At 42.8% G+C, this 26,515-nt stretch overlaps 1 protein-coding gene and 1 long non-coding RNA gene across 4 annotated transcripts in view; one reads left to right on the forward strand and one right to left on the reverse strand.

Moving 5' to 3' along the window:
• LOC122553687 (uncharacterized) overlaps window positions 1–26,515 on the reverse strand; it is a 258,177-nt gene that overhangs the window by 138,068 nt on the left and 93,594 nt on the right. The window contains exon 1 of one of the 3 annotated variants that reach the window (XM_087989942.1): window positions 25,235–25,325. The exons of the other annotated variants lie outside the window; for them this stretch is intronic. The gene's annotated coding sequence lies outside the window, so the exon portion shown is untranslated. Of the gene's footprint in view, window positions 1–25,234; window positions 25,326–26,515 lie in introns of those variants that run through there. 3 annotated transcript variants of the gene reach the window in all.
• LOC122553688 (uncharacterized) lies at window positions 1,293–25,451 on the forward strand. The gene is made up of 3 exons (XR_006312791.2): window positions 1,293–1,513; window positions 1,608–1,875; window positions 24,586–25,451. It is a non-coding gene; the product is annotated as an uncharacterized LOC122553688 (long non-coding RNA).

The following is a 26,515-nucleotide window of genomic DNA, read 5'->3' on the forward strand; positions in this document are numbered from 1 at the left end:
CACTGATAGTCTACATCTGCTGTGCAAGGTTCCTGTTATTTGCTCCAGGCATGTTATATGAAGGGAAATTGTCACTCTGTTTTGTCAGTGAGGATCTGAAGGTCCTGCTGGATGATGGATGTGTGCAGTCGCTGCCGATAGAGTGGGTCCTGAGATGTTGGTAACAGATGGAGGTTCAGAGAAGTGGTGAACTGATGTAGCCAGATACCTGCTCTGAGGATCATGTGAGGAATTTTCACCATTTAGTTTCTGCCCAATCTGTGGGAGAATGGGAAACTGCACATCAACGAAACAAAAAGGCATTGCAATTGTTGTGTATTATAGAAGGTGCACATTGTGTTGGGAGAAATTGATCAGATTTGTGGATTTCAATTTGTGCATTATAAATCAGAGACCAGGTTATTAAAGCTGTTCTGAGCCCAGCCTGGATCATGGAAGAATAATAATGGAAGCATTTTATTTAACTTTGCTATTTTTGGAGGAACAAGCATGAATTGAAGATGCATTTGAAATAGTTCCTCTTCACACTTGTACTAATTTTACTGTGATTTTCTCAACTCGCATAACAAAGAAATCTAGAGCCACATCGAATAAATTAAAGATACCAAAATAAAAAGGAAGCTCAGCACAACCAGGACGAGCAGCTTCTCATCTTTCAAATCGGCACCTATCAGTTATCGGGATTTAACGCAAACCACCCTGTCCCTCATTTTATTTCCTTTCTTTTTCACATACTTTGCATTTTTGCTTCCAGACTATTTATCAATCTGCCATTCAGATTATAAAATATCATTAAAAAATCCTTCGGACATATTGTTTGTTCATTACTTGCCCCATTACCATTCCCTTTGGCCATGGTCCAAAACCTCTTTTATCATTTGATCCTTTATTTCCACCTTATCATGGACTTTTCCTTTGTTTGTTTTCCACACTCTCCTATTTCACTTATTTAAAACCTATGATCTTTCTAACCATTTTAAATTCAGCATATTTCCAAAATTTGTTTGTTTTATTTCAGATTTCTAGTATCCCCAGCATTTTCTTTAGTATTTGATTTTACAGTTTTGACTTTGCATGAACTTTAAGCTTGAACATTGTTATTGCTAAATAGTTAGCAGCTTCTGTATGAGCACAAACATATACAGAAAGAAATACACTATGACTATGTCTATATAGCAATGTCTATGACATTCACATTCAGAATTGTACATCCTGTTTACTTTTTCTGTTCTTTCCTGCTTCCCCAAGGGCCTCTTCTGATATTACTTGAAAATAGATAAAATCCTCAAGCACGACCTCCAAATACGCCTCTCTTGATAAAAGCTCCTAATTAATTTGAAACAGACATTAATACAATAGTAAACACTTTTTCAGGAAACTTCTGTGTCTCTGTGGAATTGCAGGAAGTAGGTAATGTCTGCAGGAATCTTGTTTCAGTGTCTTTTCTTTGCAATGCTATTATGATAAACAAACGTACAACTCAGACCGAAGGGTGCAGGCATCATGCTTTAAGGTATTGTCAAACCATCAGTTTAGTTTAAAGAGATATTGACCAGTAAGTTTTCTTTTATCTTAATAACTAAATCTAAATGTCATGCTGTACAAAGCTGCAAATGAAAAACAGTAATGATGCAAAGAACTATAGATGATAACGTTGCGTGGGGTTTACCCAAGAATATTACACTGCAGAGGATCAGGAGAAATGGAGACCCTACCACAGGTCGTCAGCATCCCCTAACGGAGCAGTTTGGATGAGAATCCCAGGACAGACAGCACCAGATAAAAGAGAAGATAAGAAAAGGACCCTAAGATTGGAGTTGATTGGCACCAGTTATTGCGTGTTGCTTTGCAACAGAGAAAAGAGCCAATTGTTTGGTGAGTATCTTTTCTTAAGTTTTACAAACATATGGAAAGCAACATAGATAAATATTAATATGAACAATGGCTGAATTTCAAAGGTCCAGAATCGCTTATGTAAGGCTAATTTCACATTTTAATTTAAAACTTTAGGAGGATGTTACAAGATTATCTAGGCAGAAGTGAGGACTGCAAATGCTGGAAACGAGAGTTTAGATTACAGTGGTGCTGGAAAAACACAACAGGTCAGGCGGCACCCGAGGAGCAGGAAAATCGACCTTTCGGGCAAGAGCCCTTCATCAGGATTGGAGGCGGGGATCCTCCAGGGTGAAGAGATAAGTGGGGGGGGGTTTGGGGCTGGGGAGAAGGTAGCAAAGAGTACAATGGGTGGATGGGGGTGTGTGGTGAAAGGGTTAAAATTGTGTCCCAATACATGTGTGAATCTAACCGAAAATGGAAGGTGTCGCTTGGTCCCGTGTGAATCTTGTTATACACCTTCCCGTGTGAATCTTCTTATCTGTATGTAACCAGAATGGAATGTGTTTTTTAGCCTTGCTCTGCTGTTCACATGAATGTTTATATCTGGAAAAGGGTATATCAGCTGGAGAAGTCTCCAGTTCGGTAGAGTCTGCTCCGGGGTTACGTTTAACCGCCGAGCGTGGGTTGTTGGCAACCGCTCTACGAGAACTGACGGCTCCCAGTTTTGGTAACATGTAGAGTGAGTATAAGCCAGACCCGTTGTAAGTACGAGACTGGTTGTGGGGACACTGCGGGGAATAAAACACTTATATTCTAGCAGACTCGCCTCTTGGCTGTTTGTTCTGTGTCAGACTACTTTCCTGCGAGCCTGGTCCTTGACCTTGAGAATTTTTTAAAACATTTTGGCGTAGTCGGCAGGATCAATCGCAATTGAGGAAAGATTTTGATACAGAACAATGTTTTGGAAAAAGGCTAAGAAACCAGAGGAACAAACTGTGGAGGTCCTGACCGTCCCGGGATGGCATGGGCCGTGGCATGGCGTGGCAGTTTGTTTGAGAAATGGTGGGGGGCGACCGGAGGACTGGGAGGCCGAGGGCGTAGGAACCCCAGGGTCGCTGCTGTCCACCCTTGAGAGGATCCCAGTCCTGCCGAAGAACCCATTGCCTGGGGTACAGCGGAGGATGTGGGCCTGTGCGGCGGCTTGTAGACAACAGTCAGACAAGCGCCAAAAAGCTGAAGCAGAATTAGCCCTCCTGAAACATGAGCAGGGACTCAGTTTGGGAGATGCCTCTATGTTGAGGCAGGAAATTATGAAGTTAAAAGCTGAATTGACAGCATTAACTGAACTAGCAGGACGAACTATTATGTATTTGTCTGCTAAGAAACGGAAAGAGAAAAGGAAGGTCCCTCGAACCCCGGACCCGGTACAAGTACGGGCGTTTGTAGCCCAGTTAAATAACGGGGATCGGTGGGATATCGATCATTGGGATGGGAACATTTGGGGAGATTTAGATGATCAGTACGAAGAGGACCCACCCGTACTCCAAGCTAAACCAGTGGTTAGGAGAAAGCAGGTTCAGAGACGTCTCCCAGTGCAACGGGAGGTAATGTTAGATGAGAAAGGAAACCCTATACGGAATGAACAAGGGGAGGCAATTATGCATGAATTACCGCGGGCTCAGCCTCCCGCAGAATTCTCTGAATTAACGGAAGACTTCACTACCGATGAGGTGCTGTTTATCACCCAGAAAACCCGACGTAATCCTGGGGAGCTGTTAGAGCTATGGCTAATTCGGCTCCTCGAGGAAGGGGGGCAACAAGTGCAGGTAGACTATCAGGATGCTCCCAAGTTTGGTGGATTAGCAAAGGATGCTGCTATAGACCTGGGGTACCGCAACCAAGCCAAGGATATGGTAATAGATCGCAGTATGGGGACCCTATTTGGGATGTATGCCAGGGCAGTGGCCGAACAGTATCCCTTCCCGTCCGATTGGCCCCCCTTGGAAGGAACTTGGACAACGATTAAGGAAGGGGTTCAGAGGCTAACCCGTTTGTGTGTGCGGGATGCCCTGTTGCTGGGAGTGCTGGACGAGGTAGATAACACAAATGTTAGTAGACAGACTAGAGACCATCTAGTGAAGACTGCCCCCCCCCATTATAAACCACTGTTATTAACCATAATGTTGAGTGGACGGGGAGAAACCCTAGGAGATGCCCGTAGTATGATGAGGGAGATGGGTGGTTTGGGGGATTGGGGACCCACAACCCGTGCTTCTCAGGGGGGCACGGAGGGGCGTCGCCCTGAGGCTCGGGCAGGGGGAAAAGTAAACCCTAATCAAGGAAGTAACCAAGGCCCCTCACGGCGTGCTTTGTGGCAAGCTTTGATACGGGCGCAGGTCCCAGCATCGGAGATTGATGGCCTACCTACACCGGAATTAAAAGACTTATGCAGACGAAAGGGACTGAAGGTGTCCCGGGTAGAGACGGAGTCCCGACCCACTATGGAAGACCTAGTGGAATTACTAACACAAAAATGTCAGACACGGGGTCCGGTTGTTAATGAGCCTCGAAGGGGTAGAACTTCCACTTCCCAGCGGTGGGAATCCTCGGAGGACGAGGAGGAGGAGGAGGTACGGCCTCCCCTCCGAGAGTGTTATAAAGTGGATAGGCGTGGCCGGAAACCTAGTAAGAAAGGCAAGAACAAAGAAGGGCGAGGCAAACGTCTTTACCCAGTGCTGTCTGGGGAAGATGAATGGGAGGAACAATAGGAATCGGGCCAAGCCCCAAGGGTTTGCCCACGAACGAGCCAATGGTCAGCAGACGACATTCGACCTCATGTATCATTGACTATCTATTGGCGCAAATCCGTCCAAACCGTTATGGCTCTAGTGGACACAGGGGCGGAGGCCACCTTAATCTATGGGACGCCCCATAAGTTTAAAGGAACCCCAGTCACGCTGGTTGGGCTGGGAGGTAATCTGATTGAAGGAAGAACAGTACAATTGCCCCTAAAGATAGGTACAATGCCCATTAAAACTTATTCAATTATCATTACACCGGTTAGAGAATGGATCCTGGGAATGGACATTCTGGCCGGTTTAACACTTCACCTCCAACAAGGGAAGTTTGAATTTGGAATCACGAAAATGGCTTTGCGCTGTAGGACGGTGTTAGTGGGAAAGGTTAAGATGGACCCCTTCCCCATCCCGATCGCCGATCGCGTAATAAGTCTTAGACAGTATAGGATTCCCGGCGGACATAAAGAAATATCCGCCACAATTAAGGATTATTTGGAAGCGGGAGTGCTTAGGACATGCACCACGGCGTGGAATAACCCCTTATGGCCCGTACATAAAGCCGATGGGTCATGGCGGATGACGGTAGATTATCGGCAACTAAACCGTCACACTCCGGCCTTGACGGCAGCGGTCCCGGATGCCGTCACTATTATAGGACGAATCCAACATCATCCAGGGGTGTGGTACGGAGTAATTGATTTGGCTAATGCCTTCTTCACAATTCCTATTCCCGAAGATAGGCAGGAACAGTTCGCATTCACTTGGGAGGGTAGACAATTCACGTTCACACGACTGCCCCAAGGATATCTGCATAGCCCTACTATCTGCCACCGGATAGTTGCAGAACACTTGGCTGCCTTTAAAGTGCCTGACGAAGTGATGATCTCGCACTATATTGACGATATGATGATACAGGGGACAAGTCAGAAGCAGGTTCAGGAATTGCTGGACCAACTGGTTCAACATATGCGAGGATATGGGTGGGAGATCAACCCAGCCAAAATCCAGGGTCCCTCACAAACGGTAAAATTCTTAGGAATTGTGTGGAACAAGGGGGAAAGGGAAATCACTGCGAAAGCTAAAAATAAGATTCAGGTCTTTGCCGTCCCTCACACCCAGAAGGACGTGCAGCAATTTATTGGGTTATTCGGATTCTGGAGACAGCATATTCCCCATTTAGGACAAATTTTAAAACCTTTGTATCGAGTTACGAGGAAAAAGGCAGCGTTCGAATGGACGGAGGTCCATCAAACTGCATTTGAAATGGCCAAGCAAGCGATACAGCAAGCTGTATCCTTGGGAAAGATACAGTCAGGACCTGTAGAACTGCAAGTCTCAGCACAGGGGGATTATGCCAATTGGAGCTTATGGCAAAAACAGGAAAGGACCCGTAAGCCACTGGGATTTTGGTCCCGAAAATTACCCCCGGCAGGGGAACGGTATACCCCCTTTGAGAAACAGTTATTAGCATGCTACTGGGGCTTGGTGGAAACCGAAGCCCTGACCATTGGACATGAAGTGATCATGAGAACAGCTATCCCTATTCTTCCGTGGGTACTTAGTGACCCCACTACCCACCGAATAGGAACTGCCCAAGAGAGCAGCATCATTAAATGGAAATGGTATGTGTCGGAGAGAGTGCGGACTGGACAGAAAGGAGTGTCAGTCCTACATGAGCAAGTGGCGGAGGCCCCTGAGGAAGGGGAAAAGCGGTTTGAGGTGATTGAATACAAGGAATCACCCGTTAAGATGGGAAAACGGTATGATGAACTGACCCCGGATGAACAAGCCACGGCTTGGTTCGTAGATGGGTCAGCCCAATGGAAAGCGGGACAGCGTAGATGGAAAGCTGCCGCCTTTAACCCAAAACAAGGCACTACCCTAGAAGAATTAGGGGAGGGAAAAAGTAGTCAGTGGGCAGAATTAAAGGCAGTGCATATGGTAGTCATGCAAGCAGGGGTCATGGGAGTTTGTTTGTTCTCTGACTCGTGGTCAGTGGTTAACGGCATGACACAATGGATGCCAACTTGGCAGGCCAATCAGTGGATGATCCAGAATAGGGAAGTGTGGGGTAAACAGTTATGGGAGGATATATGGGAGAAAGCTCAATACCTGGTCATATACATCACCCACGTAGATGCCCATACCTCTCGAAATGATGTGGAAGCTCTACATAACCGATATGTGGATGGTATCGTCCGAACCATGATGGTGCAAAGGGGCACCTCAGTGGACCTAGCTAGATGGGCACACCTTAAGGCTGGGCACTGGGGAGTGCAAGGAACCTTGCACTGGGCTCGAGACCGAGGAATAGATCTTATGGTAGATGATGTTAAGACTGCAGTAAACCAGTGTGAGCAGTGTCAACATCAGCGGCAGGGAGTGCCCCAACACATGATGGGACATATCCATCGGGGGGATGGTCCGGGACAGAGCTGGCAAATGGACTTTGTGGGTCCCTTACCCTCCTCACAAGGATGTAACCACATATGTACAGCTGTGGACACTATGTCTGGGGTTTTGGTAGCCCATCCCTGTCGTCACAACAATCAACAGGCTACCTTGCGATGTTTAGATTTGATTGAACAATTTTATGGATTGCCCATACAGGTCCAGAGTGACAATGGCTCCCATTTCACAGGAAGGGCGGTAAAGCAGTGGGGTCACGATAACCACGTGGAATGGGTTTATCATGTACCCTATCACCCACAAGCTGCGGGACTTATAGAACGAATGAATGGGCTTCTGAAGTCCTCACTACGAAAAGCAGGAGGTTGCAATGACTTAACGGGTTGGAGGAAGCAACTAATTCGGGTGGTGAAACAAATTAATAACCGCCCATTAGGAAATGGGGTAACACCCTTGAATAGGATGATACGAGTATGTGATACCCCAAAGACTCAGCCTATTAAAATGTGGAAGTTCGCTGAGGAAGCTGATATTCCCGTAAGGGCCACGCCGGCTTCGGCTGGACTGGACCTACGAGCACTAACTGCCCAGACTTTGATCCAACAGAAACCTACGGTGATTAAGACCGGGTTAGGGTTGATTTGTCCCCCTGGAACCTATGGGCATATCCTCCCGCGGTCGGGACTGTCACTAAAGGGGATTGATGTGATGGCAGGCGTAATTGACGCAGACTACCAAGGGGAGTTGGGGGTGATCCTGGTCAACATCACCGCTGAACCTTACGTGATACAGAAGGGGGACAGAATAGCGCAATTGGTCATTAAGCCATGTAACCTTACAACGGTGGAAGAGATGGGAGCTCCCGTTACGGTTACTGAGCGTGGGACGGGGGGATTTGGGTCTACTGACACTAAGGGGGCCAAGGTATGGGTGCGCCAGACGACCGGCCCCCCCAGGCCGGCCGAAATCATAGCACAGGGGAAGGACAGTCTGGTCACCATTATGTACCCCGGAGACCCGACCTGGGCAAACGTCCCGGCGAACCAGTGCTACTTACGTGAGACCTAAATAATGTTGTAATTGCTATGCACCCGCAGGCTGACCCTCCGCCTTGAACATGGGGTGGTCATGGGGATTGCGACTCCTATTGGCGATGTTCGCGATCGGATGGCCACTCCAGGGCATCGGTATCACGGCCTGGACGCTGGTACCGGTCGCCCGCCATGAGGTGCGGTGGGAGGCCAGTAGCCAGCGACGGACGCAGGACGACTTTACATGTGAACCCGGTCAGCAGTGCGTTGTTCTGACTCTCACCAGCGACTGTCAATTGTACACGTGTGCACAGTGCTACATGCGCCGGGATGGGGAAAAATATGACATATCGTTCATACCGCCTAATTGCACCCTGGTGGTAAATGCCCAAGTCAAGACGTGTTTGTGGGACCGACGCACCCAGACATGCGGGACAACGGGGACTCATTGGAGTGTCACAGCTCGGGGGGAAGATCTGTGGCTGCGCAATGCCACCGATATTCGGAATCGTCATCGATTCATGTGGTTAATAATGGTACTGCCCTCGACGAACGCCCCGTCTGAGGCGTTATTAAACCCCACGCGGGGCGGGCCAGCACCGAAGAGGGGTGCCACGGGGGGCGTGCGGTCGCATCGAACACAGTTGGCCCCTATTATGTCAACTTGTCAACAGATGGCCCGGGCGGTACTGCACACTGATGTTCATTGGCGGGTACAGTTGCCCCTCATACCCGAGTGTCATACCAAGAGGCGGCGACGAGCGTGGTACGACACCCTGCTGGGAGGCGCAGGAACTGTTATGGGTATCTCGAATGCCATTGACTCTGAGGTAACCCGTACTAAATTATCTAACACGGGACAGGCCACCTCACAAGGACTACATACTATTGGAAGGTGGATGCCATCCGTAATGATGACTCAAGGAGAGACAGCTGAAATAATGATACGATCTCTGCAATGGGAACTGGATGTCTGGGGCGCCACTCAGGAACTGTTTGAGAACATTACGGCTCAGTTAAATTGGACTGCCTGTCATATTCAAATGTTGCATGCTCAAATACAGAAAGAACGCTTTTTGCGTGTGGTAACATCCCCCAATGTACAGGCGTGGAGGGGACTATGGAATGTATCTGAGAAATTGTGGATGATAACCCATCCAGAGCGAACATGGTGTAACGCAACTATGTGTAACGGATACTTTGTTACCATGAATGTAACCCACACTGTTACGGTCTGTCGATATTATGTATTACCAGTGATTACATCTTCTGGATATTATTTTCTGAAGACAAGGGGACAGTGGTTTAGCCCAGATACCAATATTACCTATGATCTGTCCGCTTGTGAACAGACTGATCAGGGGAAAACTTGCCTACTGATGGACAGGTATCGGGACCCTTGCTTGACTAAGGGAACGGCCCTGTGCGAATGGACTGTTGAGACTCCAAGGGACATGATGTGGCAGATTGGGCCACACACGCTCTGTGTGGCTACCAATAATCCACATCCTATGCTTCCCTCAGCACCGTTCTCGGGATGCCTCTCAAATGTCTATCAGTGGCACTGGCAGAATCACACCTATTTGTTGACCACTTATAGCAGTGCTCGCCACTTTACCAAGGTGCAGTGGAAAGTGCTGAGGAATCCCTGGAACATTTCCCTGGATCGGTTTAAGCGGGCATTGGACCGATCCGAGGAGCTTAAGCAGATATTACGAAAGCATCAAACCAATGTCACCAAGGTTACGGTGTCTACCTTTATACATGGACAGGAGGTAGTACATGCTGCCCGTGTAGTGGACGTGGAGTCAGCTCATCATTGGTGGGACATATTGAGTGGTATGTCCTCCACTGCGGGGACATTCCTGTTCCCACCCTTGTCGATCCTGGTAGCGGTCCTGGTGATTTTAACATGCTGTAATGTCCTGACTTGCTTGTATATTTGGCGTGTACATAGGCGCTTGTTAGAAAGAATACATATGGGCATAATGTAACACATGTATTGGGTCAAGCAGTGGAATGTGGTGTAAAATTATGTCCCAATACATGTGTGAATCATTATGCAACACATGTATTGGGCCAAGCAGTGGAATGTGGTGAAAGGGTTAAAATTGTGTCCCAATACATGTGTGAATCTAACCGAAAATGGAAGGTGTCGCTTGGTCCCGTGTGAATCTTGTTATACACCTTCCCGTGTGAATCTTCTTATCTGTATGTAACCAGAATGGAATGTGTTTTTTAGCCTTGCTCTGCTGTTCACATGAATGTTTATATCTGGAAAAGGGTATATCAGCTGGAGAAGTCTCCAGTTCGGTAGAGTCTGCTCCGGGGTTACGTTTAACCGCCGAGCGTGGGTTGTTGGCAACTGCTCTACGAGAACTGACGGCTCCCAGTTTTGGTAACATGTAGAGTGAGTATAAGCCAGACCCGTTGTAAGTACGAGACTGGTTGTGGGGACACTGCGGGGAATAAAACACTTATATTCTAGCAGACTCGCCTCTTGGCTGTTTGTTCTGTGTCAGACTACTTTCCTGCGAGCCTGGTCCTTGACCTTGAGAATTTTTTAAAACAGGGTGGGGATGGAGGTAATAGGTCAGAGGGGAGGGTGGAGCGGATAGGTGGGAAGGGAGATTGGCAGGTAGGACAGGTCATTCAGATGGTGCTGAGCTGGAAGATTGGAACTGGGTTAAGGTGGGCGGAGGGGAAATGAGAAAACTGGTGAAGTCCACATTGATGCCCTGGGGTTGAAGTGTTCCAAGGCGGAAGTTACAAGATTATCTATCCACCAAATTTTGAATGGGTAAGCACTGATTTGTTTGGACATCAGATTTATGATGAGGGAATTTACATTCTTGAATAGTATTTGTAAAGGAAAATTCTTTTTCAGTTTGAAGTGTTGTTAATTCTTACAGAGGATGTTTTACAAAAAGTCCTTAGAAGATTTTGGGTGGGTGGCTATGAGGATACAGTGGAGGTATGGAGGGGATATTTGAGTATGAGGGAGCAAAATGGGCACATAAGGTGGCATGAGTGATATGAGGGACATGATGTATGAGGGATTATAGGATGGGAGTTAGAGGTGGTGTAGATCAGAAAGGGGCATAGGTTAAGGGGCACAAAACTATGTTGGAGAGCTGAACTGATGCTTCAGACATTCGACACAGGTTTCTAATGAGATCAATTTGGGCCTCACACTGCTTTGATGCTGCCTTGGAACTCAGACAATCTGTACCCTGCACTCTCATATCTCTAGGAGATGATAGGAGATATGAACAGACGTTTTTGAATTCAGGAAATTGCCTGACTTCTTTTTTTCAAGCTCAACATGACAAATATGATGTGAAACAAAATACATTTCATATGGAATAATTGTCCAAATTTATGAGCAATTAGAAAGTTTGAGGTTTGTCAATTCTCTGAAATTGTTGTCATTAGAAATGTACCACAGTAGGTTGTTCTAAGTTTCAAATCAAAATTCAGAAGTTTGAGTTTTCAAGGCCCAGTAGGTATACTTAAATAAAAAAATTGAGGTTGACAGCCAGTGTTGTGCTGAGGGAGTACTGAACTGTTGGATGTGATGTCTTTTAGATCATACATTAAACCAAAACCCTGTCTGCCCTATCAAATAGATGCCAAAAAAATCCCATAGCATGGCAGAGGAGTCCCCACTCTCCCTGGCAATATCTCATCCCTCACCAAGCAAAACTAAACCAGATTTTCTGATCATTATCACATTGATGTTTGTGAAAGATTTGTTAGATTTGCCTAATTCAAACAATGATCCAACAAGCCCCTCTATAGATGTGGTGGGTAAGGTGCTGAGAAGGGGAAGGATGTCTCCCTGATGCTTACTGACTTGATTATTTTCTCTTATCATCATCTCAGGAATCAATTTCTGTGCAGGAAAGCCCTTGGTCAAAACTAAGGCTCTTATGTGCTGAAGTAATGACCAATTAGGGGTCTTGGCTTACCACCAGAACAATTAACTTTGCTCCCAGCAGGAGACATAAGTGAAAACATTCCCAACTACCACAACAGCATAGTCTATCCATGAGGTTGGGCTGTGGCTCATTGTGGGGAGGGGTGTTTGGAGGGATGGCCAATGACAGCTGCTGCTCTGCCCTTACCACAAATCCCATCAGCACCACTTTCCTGTAGCTAGACTCACCCCCCTCCCCATAATCCTCCAAAAACTCTCCATCACCAGCATTGCAACAGCACCCTAACACAACAGGATACCCTGGAAAGCCCCCTGACTTCCATTCCACTGACCGTGGGTATGACTGTGGCCCATGCCCCTGACTGACTTCAAATATCATTCCTGACCAATGATTGAGTCCTGTCTGATTGATGTGCAGCTTCCTAACAGGTTTTGTGACAAAGTCAGGCTGTTTCTCCAGGATGTTAGCAGTCCTTAGTCAAAGAGGTGTGCAAATCTCCTGTATGTTTGCACTGGACCTGCAGAATGGAGTGAAGCGGATCCCCTGACTGTATCTGCCCCAAGTAGATTCCAAACTCCTAAACCAAGATTGGATGATACTCTTAACTGAATATACCAGGACTCCCTGACTGACTGCAGCCTCCCTGAATTGACTGTGGGCTACTCCTCTTATAATATGACCATTTGGTTGATGCATATGCAGTGTATTTGCAGAATAAGCTGCTGGCATGTGCTGCATAGAGATTAACAATAGCACAATGCCATACTCTAACATGCCCACCTCTTTGACTAAAGACTACTGACATCCTAGGGAAGCTGCCTGACTTTGTGTGTGCACTAGGCAGCTAGGCAAGACTGAAGTACTTTGAGTTTGAGCTCTGGCGAAGGGAGCAAAACACCAAAAGGTAAGGTGTGAGCATTGAATTAAGTGCAAAGTGAGTGAGCACTAAGACAGCAAATGAGTGAGCAGCCCTGAAATGCAGTCTTGTCCAACGCACAAAATGAGTATGTGTCACTGTGAGCTGAATGTTCTGGCAGAAGCATTCCAATGAGAGCTGGCAGTATTCTCTGTGATGCAGTACTGAGGAACGTTGAACATTCTGTAAGTGCAATGGAGATGTGCCATGATAATGTGGTGAGACTGGTATGCTTCGGATGCCAAATCCAAGGGTGGAGATTGCATGCAGACACAGCCCATGGTGCATGCCCTGAGATGTTGGTGTCTCGTAGCCACAAATGAAGCCCAGCACAGCAAGTGGCGCGCTAGAGTTGCCAGGTAATAGTTCTGATTGTTGTATCAGGAAACATGATCTTCTAGTTTCTATTTGATCGTTGGGAGAAAGGGTAAGCACATGTTAATGAGGTATGATAAGGTAATAATGAGATGTTGATGCATGCAAGTTGGCCTCTCCCCACTCACTAATGAGAATCTCATCTCGCTGTTCAACACTTGGTTGGCAAATGGGCTGTTTTGTTTTCCACGTTGAGAAGCTCCTTGTTGGCCATCTGACAAATGTTTTCAAATTTTCTTGCCATTAGGCACATCATTCAGAGGCTCAGAAGATTCCACCCTTAACATCATTTTATCACAATGTTCTAGGACTATCTTAAAATGTATAAATTTTCAATAGTGTTGATTACATTACTTGTCAGATATCAGTAAGAGTTTCCCTACATCCTACATAGCAACCAAACATTCACAGTGACAGGGCCATCAGCATCTTCCATCAATAGTTCCAAGAGTGGAAGGATTGCTTACTGTCAGATAGATATTCTATCATGGCATTTACTAAAGAACAATCCTATGCAGAGAATGTTAGCAAAACATGTCATCGCTGAGTCCATTGATGACAATCTCAAAGTGCCAGTGTTTCTAATAGAAGAGACTTTCCTATTGTGAATTAGAACAAAGAGCTGGATGATGGTCATGGTCTTTGAACTATGTTAAATGAGAGTTGTAACTGCACGTTCTCACAAACCTGACTATCCCATATCTGGTATCATTTCCACAGTTACAGGTTGGACAGATTAACTACCCCTTATTTCACCTGCCCCTAGAAGCAACCAAACCAATTATGGAAAATGCAAATTGATAATAATAAGAATAAGAACGTAGAAATGCTGCAACTGCTAAATGATGCATCAGTGACTTTCAGTTAATTTCGAAACAACCAAAAGAATTTTAATTCATGGAATTAACTTGGAACTTCAGAGGAAGAAAATAATCAGTGATGTGCATTCCACTTAACAAGATTTTGTAAAGAAGCAACAGTTGAGTTATTGCTTGGACAGAAAATGCACACAACGTGTAATGGCACAGGATAAAGCTGTCACAAATGAAATACTGAGGAATATAAATCCCAAATTAGCAGAGATTGCCTTTCTCCATCAGTGACCTTTATCATGGTCTATTGTACATGAAACAAATTAAGGTGCCACAGAAGAGGACAGGTTAGTGTCACCTGTAACATGAATAAGGCAAGAAGCAACCACAATAATCATATTAATTTAAGCTGTCACTGTTTATTTATAGATCAATTCCAAAGAAAATTGGCCCTAAAAATAAACACAAAGAGCTACAAAGGATCAATTTCAACAAACAACTAATGAAGCTCTGTGGAATATGATAATGAAGAAATGTGAAACAATTGCACCATTAAGTAACAGGAATAATATTTCACTGATTTTTTTTCATTTTTCTTAAATCATGAAATCAAGATTTAAACAAAGAAGCTAGAATGTTCCATGTTTAGAATAGTTCATGCAGCATGTGCTCCCTCTTTATGTCTCCCCCTCAGCATCTATACAAATACATCTGCATTATACGCAATAAAGTGAGGGCTGGGGTGGAGTTGTGGCTGTTAGCTTAAATGGCTATCGTGTAGTGGAGATGCTGCCAGACCGACTAGGTTTCTCCAGTTATTTCAGGTTTTGTTTAACCCATTGTTATCTGTCTGTTGTGCCTGAGGCTTGATATTGATTTCTAATCAATATCAAGAATAGCTAACACAATTCCTATATTTAAGAAGGCAAACTGAACATGCTCAAGGAATTATAGATTAGTTAGCTTAGCATTGCAGGTACACAAAAGAAGGCAATCCTTATTAAAAGAGAATAACACGTAGAAATGAAAAATAGAATAAACAATCAACATGCAGGACAGAAGTATTGGGTCCTGGAAGGACGATTGAGATCAAGGCCTGGGTTTGTAAGGGGTCTGAGAGACGTGTAATTGGGAGTGTCCAGAACATATATTATCATTATAGAAGGTCACTTGGATCAAAGTATCAGACAAAGTCAACATGGTTTTTTGAAAGGAAATCAGATTTGACGAACTACTTTGAGTTTTCTGCTGGGGTAACATGTACTGTGAATTAAGGGGTAACAATGGATGTAGTATACTTAGATTTCTAGAAGGTATTTGATGAGGCATCACATCAAAGGCAATGATGGAAAATAAAAGCTTATGGTGTATAGGGTAGCATATTGGCACAGATAGAAGACTAGATGGCTAATAGGAACAATAGTCATAAATGAGGAGAAAGTGAGGACTACAGTTGCTGGAGATCAGAGTCGAGAGTGTGATGCTGGGAATGCGCAGCAGGTCAGGCAGCATCCAAGGAGCTGGAGAATCAATGTTTCTGGCAAAAAACCTTCATCAGGAATGAGACTTGTGAGCCAAGGGGATGCAGAGATAAATGGGAGGGGGAATGGGGCTGGGGGGAAGGTAGCTGAGAGTGCAATGGGTAGATGAAGGTAGGGGTTAGGTTGGAGAGGGGGGGGCGAAGCAGATAGGTGGGAGGGAAGATGGACACATAGAACAGGTTATAAAAGCAGTGCCGAGTTGGAAGGTTGGATCTGGGGTAAGATGAGGGAGGGGAAATAAGGAAACAGGTGGAATCCACATTGATGCTGTGTGATTGGAGGGTTCCAAGGCAGAAGATGAGGCGTTCTTCCTCCAGGCATCGTTTGGTTAGGGTTTGAGTCTTTTTCAGGCTGGCAAGATGTAATATAATGTAAAAACAGGAAGAACTGCAGATGCTGTAAATCAGGAGCAAAAAAAGGTAAAGCTGGTAAAGCTCAGTAGGTTTGGCAGCAGCAACATTTCGGGTTGAGTAACCCTTCCTCAGAACTCTCAGATACTGCCAGACCTGCTAATGTTTTCCAACAATTTCTGTTTGTGTTTGTAATATCACGTAAAATGGTGTGCCACAGAAATGTGTTGAGACCTCAACTACTTAAAATTTACATAACCGACTTAGGTGAAAAGGCGGAAGGTATTATTGTCAAAATAGTTGACAAGACAAAGATAGATGGAAAAATAATTTGTGAAGAAAAAACATCAAGGCTACAAAAAGATAAAGTTAAAAATCACCCAACACCACGTTATAGTCCAACAGGTTTATTTGGAAGCACTCGATTTCAGAGCGTTGCTCCTTCTTCAGATGAAGAAGTAGCGGCACTCCAAAAGTTAGTGCTTCCAAATAAATCTGTTGGACTATAACCTGGTGTTGGGTGATGTTAACTTTGTCCACCCCAGTCCAACTCCATCTCTTCCACATCATGGTTCCAAAAAGGCATAGATAGGTAGGGCAAGTGGACAAAGATCTGGCAACTGGAGTTTAGTGTGGGAAATTATGAAAGTGTCCATTTTGGCAGAATAATAAATAACGTGGCAAATTATCTAAATGGTAAGAGATTGTTGAGCTCTGAGATGCAGTGGGATCTGCATCTTCTTGGTCATGAATCACAAAAGGTGGTATGCTGGTTCAGCAAGTAAGTAGAAAGGTGAACAGAAAGTGATGACTTATTGTGAACGTAACTGATTACAAACATAGGGATGTAATATTTAATTATATGGGGCACTGGGAGGACCACATCTAGAGTATTAGTCACTTTACTTAAAGGAAGAATGTAGATGAATTGGAGGAAGTTCAAAGAAGATTTACTAGATTAGTAACTGGAATGGTGGGCGTAGTAATATAGAACTAGGAGTCACTAAATTAAAATCATGCATTGGCTATTTAAAACAGCGATCTAGTGAAACCTTTTCTCTCAGAGAGTCATGAGAAAAGGTGATGGGAACAGAGGCTTTGGATATTTTTAAAGCAGAGCTGGCTAGATTCTTGTTAAGCAAGGGGTAAAAGATAATCAAGTCTGGATGAAAATGCAGATTTGAGATCAGCTGAATGGCCAATTCCTGCTCCATTCCTATGTTAGTCAGAGTCTTCTGTAGCTGAATTCACCTGTGATTTCACCTCTGGTGAGGAACCAGATACACGACATTTTACTTCGGCTGGCTGCAACTCACTCGTAACTTACTGAAATGCTGATATCAACTCTATTCTAGCCTCAAGGGAAGTACAGTGCAAGACTAGAAAGGGGCTGAAAGAGTTAAAAGTGACAGGGCCTCATCAATGCTGTGTTGTTAGCTTTACATTTTATTTCTTCGGATTCGAGCATCACTGACTAGGTGAACAATTGCTGCAGTTCTCTAGTTGCCCTGGAGAAGGTGGTAGTGAGCTGTATACTTGAAGTGCTGAATTCCATTTGAGTGCATAGACACCCAGAGTGATGTTAGAAAGGGATTTCAGGTTTTTCACCAAGTGATGGTGAAGAAACAGAGATATAGCTCCAGGTCAGGATTTCCTGCGACTTGGAGGGGAACATGTTCTGCCTCTATGAACATATAATGTAAAAGCAATAACAACAATAGAAGCAAACCATTTGGCTGCTTGAGACTGTCCTTTACTTGATAAGAACATGACTGATCTGATAGTGACCCCAACTCCAGTTTTCTATTTGTCCTTCATACACTTTAACTCCCTTACTGTGGTCCATGTCCTTCTAGGTGATAAAGGTTTTCTGTGGAAAGTGCTTGTAAAGCAGTATTGGCAAGTTGTTACAATGCATCTTGTAGATAGGAGTTGGTTCAAGTAAGGACATGGGCAGCAGAGTTTAAACGTGGTTTTTAATGATAATGCGGCTATGTGGTCTGAATCTCAACTCAGGGTCAAATTTGGCACACAGTTTGTGAACAGTCTGGATCAGTCATAAACAGTTATCTGGAAGGAAACAAAATGAAGGTGGCAGGTGGGAATCAGCGATTGTAGCAGGATCAAAGATATTGACTTTAATCGTCTCAATATTCAAATGGGAGAAATTTCTGCTCATCCAGTACTGGATGTTGGACCAGCAGTCTGATAATTTAACAATAGCAGAAGCAGCTGGTGGTGATGTAGATTCGAGTGTTGTCAATGGAATTCCAAGGCCAGTGAAGTAGTTGAGGTTTCCTCATTGAATGTTTTTAAAGCTAAGATAATGTTTTGAACAGTAAAGGAATTAAGGGTTATGATGAGAGGCCGGGTAGATGGAGCTGAGGCCATGAAAAGATCATGGTCTTATTGGATGGCGAAGGGGGTTCAAAGGACCAGGTTGCCTATTCCTGCTCCTGGTTCTTATGTATTCTTTAACAGGATGAGGGTGTCACTGGCTTGGCAGCATTTATTGCCCATCCCTAATTGCCCCGTGGGCAGTTGAGAGTCAACCACTTTGTTCGAGACCTGGAAACACAGGTAGGCCAGACCAGATAAGGATGGCAGTTTCCTTCCCTAAAGGACATTAGTGGATCAGATGGGTTTTGCCAACAATTGGCAATGGATTTATAGTAGTCATTAGATCCTCAATTCCAGATATTTATTGAATTCAAATTCCACTAAGTGGGATTCAAACCCAGGTGCCAGAATATTACCTGAGTCTATGGATTAACAGTCCAGTGATAATACCACTGCCATTGCCTCCTCTAATGTCAATGGATGTGTGAAAACTAATGCAAGTTTTGGATAAGATGGGTGAGGCATGGTGTGTAGATAAGAAGTTGAAAAGACCCAACGATATCAAAGGGCACTGGAGTTAACCATGAGACAACAGTAAGGGAAGATGGCATGATTAAACAGATAGATAAGAATGGAACCAACTGAGAGACATCCCACCCAACTCAGCAGTAGCGGAGGGATCTTGGAGGAAGTTGGTATGATCAATTACATCAACTACTCAAGTCAGACTGAGAAAAACCAAGGAGGGAAATTTATCTTTTCTCACAGTCACATAGGATGTGATTTATGACTTTGATAAGAGCTACTTTGTTGCTGGTGGCAGACACAGAAAACTGATTGGAGGAAATCAGCATTGTATTCCAAATAGAATGGGCATCAACTTATGAGGTAAGAAGATATTCAAGGGCTTCAGAAGGGAAAAGGAGTTTGGAAATGGGGCAGTAATTTGCAAGATTTGTTTATATCCCACCATTCCTTAAGTGCAAACATGATTGCCAGTGAATGTTAATTACATTAATTTACAAGTAATACTTTCTAATAAAATGCACATTAATCTTTATAAATATTATATTTCTCTATGCTATTATCTGAAAGGGGTAAGATTTTGAATTCAATATTTCTGACTGTTACTTGGTGATTTTACGAGACCTCATTATCAAGCTCACTACCTCAAGAGGTTAATCACTTCCACCTACAACATTATTGCAACTTGAAATTGTATATCTCTATGTAAAGTCAGATGTGGTTAAAAACAATATTTAAAATGAGCTGGAATTCAATCCTCCATCTCCCCAAATTTGTGTGCGACCAAGGATTAAGGCAAATGCATCAGTATAACTTAAAGATACATGATTTGTTTCTGAACCTATTTTAACATTATAATCACTTATTGAGAATGCAAAAGCTTTTAGAATACAGGCAATTGAAAAGTTTGCGAATTATGTATTTCAATCTTTTTGGACTCAGTGGGTGATATTTAATGAATGATGTGGGATTTGCAACAAATCTTATATTATTTCTAAAGAGAATATTCATCAGGTACTCTAGCAACTAATTTCAGTAAAGAACATTTGGCTTGTTGAGGTCTGATATCATCGGCATTATAATTTTTAAAAAATTAATACATTGGTGACATTCTTATAAAAAGTGAAAATTACAATATAATGTGACAATATAAGACTAAATATTAGAAGCAGAATACCACAGGCAGAGCTAATCTATCTCATAACGAATAAATCAGGTAAAAGTTCTGCAGTTCTGTCACGTCCAGTTATGAAAGGTATAAATAATTAAAAAGGAACAAGAGGCTGCATTAATAGGTTCACACCAGGTCTCTGTATTTAATGATGTGGAGAGACAGTACTTAATGTTCAGTAGAAGCATAAATGCCAAATGTTACATTTCAATCTTTTCATTTTTACATTTACCAGCTCTTTCTTCCACACAAAGATTCACACAGGTTCCGTTTTCTTGATATCTCCATTTTGTGTGGGATGATGGGATATGTGAGGGATGTGGGAGGTGTTCATCTCCAATTATGAATGGCTTTGGGTTGGTTAGCATATTGAAAAAAACACATCAGGGCTGACATTTGTTGCAACTTTAATAAAATACTGAATATTGATATTCAGCTTCCACCATCTGATATTAAATCCTGATACCTTCATGTGCGAAAATTATTTTCAAAAAGCACAAACAGTAGCCTAAAATACAAGTGGACCTATATCAATAGCTGCTAAATTCTGACAACCTGGATAAATTTTTAAAATGGAATATTTGAAAGAAGCTGAAAAAACTGATTATAAGATTAAACAAATTAATCATAGTCTGAAAGCTTTAAAGACAAATGATTTGTGTTCACAAATTCTAACAATTTAAAGCTTCTCTGTCATTGCAGAAGTGGCAGACGACCCTGGAAATCAAAAGTCCCACCCTTTGGAATATAGCATTAAGTTAAAAGTAGGCATGCATGTGCACAAAGTCATTAACTGTCAAGCGAATTGGAACTGTGAACAGACCTGTCAAAAGCAACTGTCCAAAAGCCAAAATGACCTATCAAAGTCATAGAGATGTACAGCACGGAAACAAACCCTTCAGTCCAACCCATCCATGCCGACCAGATATTCCAACTCAATCTAGTCCCACCTGCCAGCACCCAGCCCATATTCCTTCAAATCCTTCCTATTCATATACCCATCCAAATGCCTCTTAAATGTTGCAATTGTACCAGCCTCCACCATTTCCTCTGGCAGCTCATTCCATACACGTACCACCCTCTGCATGAAAATGTTGCCCCTTAGGTCTCTTTCATATCTTTCCCCTCTCACCTTAAACCTATGCCCTCTAGTTCTGGACTCCCCGACCCCAGGGAAAAGACTTTGCCTATTTACCCTATCCATGCCCCTCATAATTTTGTAAACCTCTTTAAGGTCACCCCTCAGCCTCCGACGCTCCAGGGAAAACAGCCCCAGCCTGTTCAGGAGTAAAGTGGTGCTGGAAAAGCACAGCAGTTCAGGCAGCATCCGAGAAGCAGTAAAAATTGATGTTTCGGGCAAAAGCCCTTCATCAGGAATACAGACCGAGTGCCTGAAGGGTAGAGAGATAAATGAGAGGAGGGTTGGGTGGGGAGAAAGTAGCATAGAGTACAAGAAGTGAATGGGGGTGGGGATGAAGGTGATAGGTCAGGGAGGAGGGTGGGGTAAGGTAGCAAAGAGTAAGAGCGACAGGGCAGAGGAAATGACCTGAGAGTTGCAGTGGGAAAGGGACCCCCTGAGATTCTTGTAGAAAGAGGAGGAAAACTTCTTTAAGGCAGGCATCCTTGTAAGAGGATTCACAGTAGGATTAAAATCAACTAGATAAAAACAATGACTGCAGATGCTGGAAACCAGATTCTGGAGTAGAGTGGTGCTGTAAAAGCACAGCAGTTCAGGCAGCATCCGAGGAGCATTAAAATCGACGTTTCGGGCAAAAGCCCTTCATCAGGAATACAGGCAGAGAGCCTGAAGGGTGGAGAGATAAATGAAAGAGGCTGTTCAGCCTCTCCCTTTAGCTCAAAACCTCCAACCCTGGTAACTTCCTTGTAAATCTTTTCTGAACCCTTTCAAGTTTCACAATATCTTTCTAATAGGAAGGAGACCAGAATTGCACTCAATATTCCAACAGTGGCCTAACCAATGTCCTGTATAGCTGCAATATGACCGCTTAATTCTTATACTCAATACTCTGACCAATAAAGGAAAGCATACCAAACGTCTTCTTCACTATCCTATCTACCTACAACTCCACTTTCAAGGAGCTATGAACCTGCACTTCAAGGTCTCTTTGTTCAGCAACACTCCCTAGGACCTTACCATGAAGTGTATAAGTCCTGCTAAGATTTGCTTTCCCAAAATGCAGCACCATGCATTTATCTGAATTAAACTCCATCTGTCACTTCTCAGCCCATTGGCCCATCTAGTCCGGATCCTGTTGTAATCTGAGGTAACCCTAAAAAATATTGATAGCACCTGTCAAAGGACACTGTCAGAAACATCAAGGCACTTAAAACTGTTGGCTTAACTGTAAGGGTTACCATGACTAAATGAGTGCAGCATGACTGATTTCACACCTTTCCACTGGAACAGATAGAAGCCTGTTTTCCAATTTGATTAATTGTTTTAAGTAGCTATGCACTCTTTAAAGTGGAACTATTAATTCCAATTTTATGGTTATAAGAGACTATGTAGTTGCACTAAATTAAAGGTAGTAATTTTTTTCGTGTGAATGGTACTTTTTAAAAATAAATAGACACTTAGATCTTCATATTATTTCACCTCAGCAAGGGTCCTGAGGTCAGCCCATCGTAAGTGTCAGGTGAAGCATGAAGTTGGAGCATGTGTTAATATGAGCTGGCAAAGGATTTTCATAAGAGCTACATTCCTTCAATGTCCTAGAATTCAGCAAACATAGATTCACCATTTATTTTTCCTGTGTTGCCTTGGCATTTAGTGCTAACGCAAAACCAGGAAGCTTGTCATGGCTGACAACAGTCAATAGTCAATCAAGGGGGATAGCTTATGTTTAGGGGGTCCTGGCACAGTAAGTCAAGGGCAGCCTCTAACATCAGTCCAGGGTTTGGACATGGGCAGGCAGTCACTCAGGGCAGTCAGAATCGGGATCCTTTCCTCTGAAGAGATGAAGAGCTGACTGTCAGGCAGTGTTCCAACCATCCTGACACTTTCTGCCCCTTAATGGACTGGTTTCCTACTGGTGTGACAAAGCTGTTCCTTTAACAAAGTTACTCCGTCCTTGGCTTTTTTTTTTCCAGAGAGATCGTAAATGACACAGACTCCGAAAGGTCTGGTGTTGTAGGGTTTTAGGGCCAATTTGATAATAACTAACAGATACTACCTCAGGCAGAAGGCTTTCAAGTTTAAAAAGAAAACTTGTACAATGAAAGGATGTGGCCAGTTCTCCCAGCTCAGCTTTTCTCTGGCTTGGTTTGGTTTTTTAGCAGTAGTATGGAAAAGCTACTTGACCCAAAGAAGCAGGTCCAGGCTGGTATCCTGTCAAACCCTGTGTTTGATTTTACCTTTTGTACCAAGGGGTGTTTATGGGCATTGTTGCAAGTATTTGGAACAGCATCATTAAGTTGGAGTGGTCTGTTGGGTTTTTGGAGAGGTTAAGTTATTTGGTACTCTGTTTTCTGTTGATTGCGTTTCAATCATTAATCTTGTAAATAAATTCTGTTTTGTTTGAAACTAAGTAGTTTGACCAGCTGATCCTCTCCTGGAATATCCACTTTACACCTGCTTAAAACAACTAACGAAGTTAGGGTCTGAGACAATAACTCATTTATGCTCACCACAATTCTGATAGATCTAAGATATTTCCAGAATTTTCTGTTTCCATTTCCAGTTTTTTGCTTTTCATTTATATTGAGTCTTTGATAGTATGACACAAGATAGCTGGAAATAAGATGCTAATTGCCACGTGAGTTATAGAAAACAATTCAAGAAGAAGAGCCTTGCAAATTGTGAAAGCAAAATCTGAGATCTAGGATATTTTAAGTCAAACTATAATGGAGGAAGAGTTTGAAGGACTCTTGACATTTAATGTAAATTCAACAGCTTTCACATTAGAATACCCAGCCTTACACATTGAAGTAGCCGCAATATGTATGTGGCTGGTCCAGTAAACTGAGTGGTTTCAATCTGGAAAGCAAAGATGTTCGAGGCAGTTTTAATCAAGAATTTCCAAAAGGAAAATTGTTGCAAGTCTATGCAGAGTGACAGTGCAATGAGCACAATTAATTTTACAGACAGCCAACATAGACATGATGGACCAAATTACCTTTCTGTGCAGTGATCAACTTCTTTATGATCCCACAGTGAATAGTGAACTCGTGTTGTTGCTGGATGTTTCAATGATTGTAATGCCATTAAATGCCAAAAACAGTTAGTTGGAACGTCTAATTGCAAGTAATCATTGTTTTATATTTATGTGAATATCACTTGCTACTTGTCAGCCTCTTTTATCTAGAATAGATTGAAGTATAAAAGCAACTAATGTATACGCTATATGAGTAAATGTCATGAACTATTTTCAATTCACAATTTTTTTTTGTTTTCTTTTGGGAGACAGCGCAGGAAGCATTTATGTTAGAGTACGTCCTGACATTGTTATGAAGTAGAATACTGTTTGACAAAAGCTAGGTCACTGTCTTGGATTTGAGATTATTCTAATTTTTGTTACAGATGGTAAAATGTCACCAATGAAGCTTGTTCTACATCCAACTGAATGTTATACACATGGTGAAAATCCCTGTTGAAAAAAAGGATTCAAAATATGTTGTTAAATTTTAATTACTTTTTCAACATTAATAGACCAAAAAAGTGGTTTATCTGACTCCACAGGTTGCTGAATGGATTTATCTGATGAACATTTGAGAAGGAAATTGGAATGGATACAACTCTTGATTTCTATTGAGCAACAATTACTGGAAGTGCAAACGTGGAATGAGAACATTATTGTGCCTCAACTATGATATTTCCCACAGTCAAACACCTTCCAAACCTCAAGTCTTACCCTTGACATGAAAATCATTGGAAAATAAAAAATGCTACAAAACGCATTGTGGAAAATGGTACACTCCAATGTAATGAATGGTTCAGAACTTTAGCGATGAAAGTATAATGCTGCTCTTCACATATTTTGCATGGGTTCCACATTTACACAATGGCCTTTACTTCCCATCAATTCTGTACATCGAAACAAACCTGGTGCAATTTGACCAAGCCAGCATTAAAAACTGTAAAAGTTCCAACATAAATGAGTTATGCAAAAAATTCACAAGTATTCAGATTTCTACAAATTTTTACTTTAGGTGCAAATTCACAAACTGACCTGATGTACACACCGGCAAGGCTAATTGGTTGACATATGGTTGAGAATGACAAGATCTACTGATTTGTTGCCATTCAAGGAAGGTCACCAAATTCCACTTGTTTCATTCCAATGCACGAACACCAGAAAGTACGTGTAGCCATGAGGCTTCAGCATTACTGCAGTAATTAGCCATTATGTCAGAAAGGTAAGAGACCTCAGTAAATAAATTAGAAAAAAAAAGAGGCTTTATATTTGTTAAGTATCTTCCATGACCATAAGAAATCTCAATGTGTTTTACATCCAGTGAAGTATCTTTGAAGTGTAATCACTGTTTAGAAAATTCAGTAGACACTTTGCTCACAGCAAGCTCTCAGAACAGTTATGTGTTGATGACTAGATAATCTATTTTTAGGCTATCAATTGTGATCACAAATCTTGGCCAGGGCATGAAGGATAACTCCTCTACTCTCCCTGAAATCTATGCTGTGGGATCTATTGTGTCCAGCAAGCAGGAAGGGTGGCACCTTGCTTTAGTACCTTATCCAAAAGAAAACACCACCTTTAGCAATGTTCTCCCTCAATATTACTTTGTCTGCTCAAGTCCTGGAATGGAACTCAAAACCTCAATCTTCTGACTCATAGGTGAAGTTAGGCTACAACAGACATTTAGTTATATTAAGATATTGCACCATTACATTGTAACTTTATTAAATTAATACTTAAATGAAATCAATAGTTAACTAAACATTGTGCTTGATATCTCCATTTTGACTAAGTTTTGAGTTAAATTAAGTTTACATTTAGATCTCAAATGGATAAAACCTACTCACTTCTCACTCCTCTTTATAATGCTGGGGGTGGAGAAGGAGGGAAAGAAGTGAGAACATTCTGGAACATATGTCTGTAGTCTTGAAGCAAAATATAAGTGGGTTCCACTTATTGGCAGTTAGTCCCAGTGAATGTAAAGTTTTGAGAAGATGTTAGAAGCTGGTTGTCCACCATGTACATGTCACTACGTGTACAATCATTCAGTTCTATAATGGACAAAGGGAAGACCCGAAGCCTCAATCAAAAACCATCATGCTACTTTACAAATGATAGTCACAATGATTTTATTTTCTTAGAATTGCAATTCATTATACCACTCTCAAAGACCATGTCAGTCAAGTTGTGGAGATGACTGCAATCCAACAGAATATCAAATGTTTTTCATTAACAGCCTTGCAGAAGAGAGAAAATTACTTGATACTAGCCTACTGTTTAGGAAAATTATTAAATTAATCAATCGTCAAAGCAGAG

This window comes from Chiloscyllium plagiosum, unplaced genomic scaffold (genome assembly GCF_037043375.1).
Source record: "Chiloscyllium plagiosum isolate Xiang-an unplaced genomic scaffold, Cpla_swu_hap1 HiC_scaffold_8, whole genome shotgun sequence".
Classification (NCBI taxonomy): Eukaryota; Metazoa; Chordata; class Chondrichthyes; order Orectolobiformes; family Hemiscylliidae; genus Chiloscyllium; species Chiloscyllium plagiosum.